Source organism: Crocuta crocuta, unplaced genomic scaffold, assembly GCF_008692635.1.
Source record: "Crocuta crocuta isolate KB4526 unplaced genomic scaffold, BGI_CrCroc_1.0 scaffold95, whole genome shotgun sequence".
Lineage (NCBI taxonomy): Eukaryota > Metazoa > Chordata > Mammalia > Carnivora > Hyaenidae > Crocuta > Crocuta crocuta.
The window spans coordinates 13,716,639-13,719,171 of record NW_027530971.1 but is presented as its reverse complement, the minus strand read 5'-3'; the positions used below and the strand labels follow the sequence as shown (position 1 = coordinate 13,719,171).

The following is a 2,533-nucleotide window of genomic DNA, read 5'->3' as shown; positions in this document are numbered from 1 at the left end:
TTTGCTATCGCACTGTACCGCTAAGTAGTATGCAGGACACACACACACACACACACACACACACACACACACACACACACGTGCTCACATAAGGGAATCAAAAATGCTCCCACCACCATTTCTCAAGAATTTCAGTCTATTAGGAGAACTGGAACTGTATCCATAAGGTGAGCCCGAGGCGGCACCATCCCTGCTGGACACAGTAGGGAAGGCTCCATGGAGAAGGCAGCCTCCGAGCTGAGTCCCAAAGAAGGAGGAAGATAAGCACAAGCTGAAACGAAGTCTTTTCAGAGAGGGAATTGTGTGAATAAATGCCTCGTGGTGGAATCGGGGAGGTATGTACAGACCCCACTAAGTAGTCTGTTTATTTTTTATTTATTTTTTTTTTTAGTATTTAAAATATATTTTAATGAGAACATTTTCTATCTTTAAATAAAAATGATGCACATTTTTCAATATGACCCTGCTCTGGCGTTAGGACTTAACTGCTTCCTGATCTACAGGGTTTAGATGCCACCGCACCACTAACTCCCCAGTGCTCTTGAGGCACGTGTTAGACATGTCCTGCTCTGCTGGAAGTCCTTGTGGCAACTTCAGGGGCTTGATTCTTATCAAATGTTTAACCACTTTCAGTTTTGCATTCACTGAAGGGATATTCTTGTGAACTTGAGGAGTATGTGCTTTTTCTAATCCAAGCATCTTTATTATATCTTTTTCCCAATATGAACGTCTTTTTGTACTCTTCATTCTAGTAACAATATGTAGTTTATGAGGCTGCTGTGGATCCCCACCATATTTTTCATGATCTGCAGGTGAAGGCTGAAATACTTTATCTGGAATTCTTGACTTGGTAAATTTGTGACGAATCCAAACTGTACAAATGAGAGACTCCACACCTTCTGTTACAGTTTGGAGTCTGCCTGGGGGTCTCTGAACTAATGAGCGCAAAATCCCTGCCATGAGTGTGGTGGCTGTTCTCTTCAAAGGCTGTGACAAGCATAAAATAGATCCATGGGTCAAATATGTCTTGGAAATGGACGGGTGCCTACTTCGAGGGAAAGCAGAGCAGACAGGAGAGCACCCTAAGTAGTCTGTTTAAATGGGACAAGCAAAAGCTAAGACCAAGCCAGACCCCAAAGCAACAAGATAAGGGGTCTGGCTCTTTGTCTGCAGGAAGTCAGTTCTGAAGGGCAGCGAGATGCAGAATGGGTTGAGAAAGGCAGTGACTACTTATTGGTGAAATGTGTTCTTCATTTCCTTGAGTCATTAACCAGGGTCCCATTAAGAAGAAAAACAAAACAAAAACCTTCCAGGACTTGCTTTCTTTTCCAGGAAAACCCTTGCCCTTTGGATCTTCTCCTGAGTTCGGCTTATAAAGACATCCGATCCTCCTTCCACTCTTAGTTAAGGGGCCTTGGCACAGCTGGAAGTGCCAGGACCCCCCTTCCAGCCCTGGGGCCCTCACTTCAAGCCCGATGGGGCTGCTCAACCACCTCCCGGCGGCCCCCAAGCCGGCTCTGGGAGAGGCCGAGGCGAGGGCTGCCCTCTCTGAGCAGCGGGGCCATAAAACCTTGCGTCCGTGAGCCCAGCCACAAAGGCTTCACCCTGGGCCCACTGAAGGGAAATGGGAAAACTCTAGGAGGCTGCAAAGGCAAGAAAACATCAGGTCTGGATTCAAATCCCAGCTTTGCTCCTACCCTTTCTGACCTTGAGACCTCCCTCGGCCTTTATGCGTTAATCTGTAAAATGGAAACAAAACCACCTACCTCAGCAGCAGGTTGGTGTGAAGATTAAGCAAGAGAGAGCTCGTCCACACCACCACCGCAGAGCCGCCGCTCTGGGAATATTATTCCTGTTCCTTCCCCCGACATCTCTCCATGTCTTGATATCCTTGCCACTTAAATGTGATAGGGAATCAAGGAAGAAGATGAATCTGACCAAGTTCCCAAACCTCTGCCCTCTGCCCCATACAGAGGCCAGCGAGAGCAGAGGGCCTTTCCTGCAATGTCTGAGCTCTGGAAGCCAATTCTGCTTTTATCATTTTTTAAAATTTATTTTATTTTTTAAATATAATTTATTGTCAAGTTAGCTAACGTACAATATATGCAGTGTGCTCTTGGTTTCAGGGGGAAGATTCCCGTGATTCGTCGTTTACATACAACACTCAGTGTTCATACCAACAAGTGCCTTCCTCAGTGCCCGTCACCCATGTTCCCCTCTCCCCCGCCCCTTCCCCACATGCCCCCTCAGTTTGTATTTAAGAGTCTCTGATGAGTTTGCCTCCCTCTCTGTTTGAAACTATTTTTCCCCTTCCCTCCCCCCGTGGTCTTCTGTTAAGTTTTAAAAATCACAAGGCCACTTAGTAGTTACATGCATCGGCACATACTCAGAGAAAGCCCACCTTCCCCAGCCTCTCCCCATTGCCACTGTCTGACTCAGTTTCCCCATCTGTAAAGGGATTGCATCTGAGACAGCTCCCGTCTCTCCCCCTCTGCAACTGCCTACTGGGTTCAGAGGGCCGCACCCGGCAGAG

The 2,533-nt window shown here is 47.1% G+C and overlaps 1 pseudogene; it reads right to left on the bottom strand.

Moving 5' to 3' along the window:
* Positions 1-385: 385 nt before the first annotated feature.
* On the bottom strand, positions 386-1,070 carry LOC144236196 (large ribosomal subunit protein uL30m pseudogene; annotated as a pseudogene).
* Between the last annotated feature and the right edge of the window lie 1,463 nt (positions 1,071-2,533).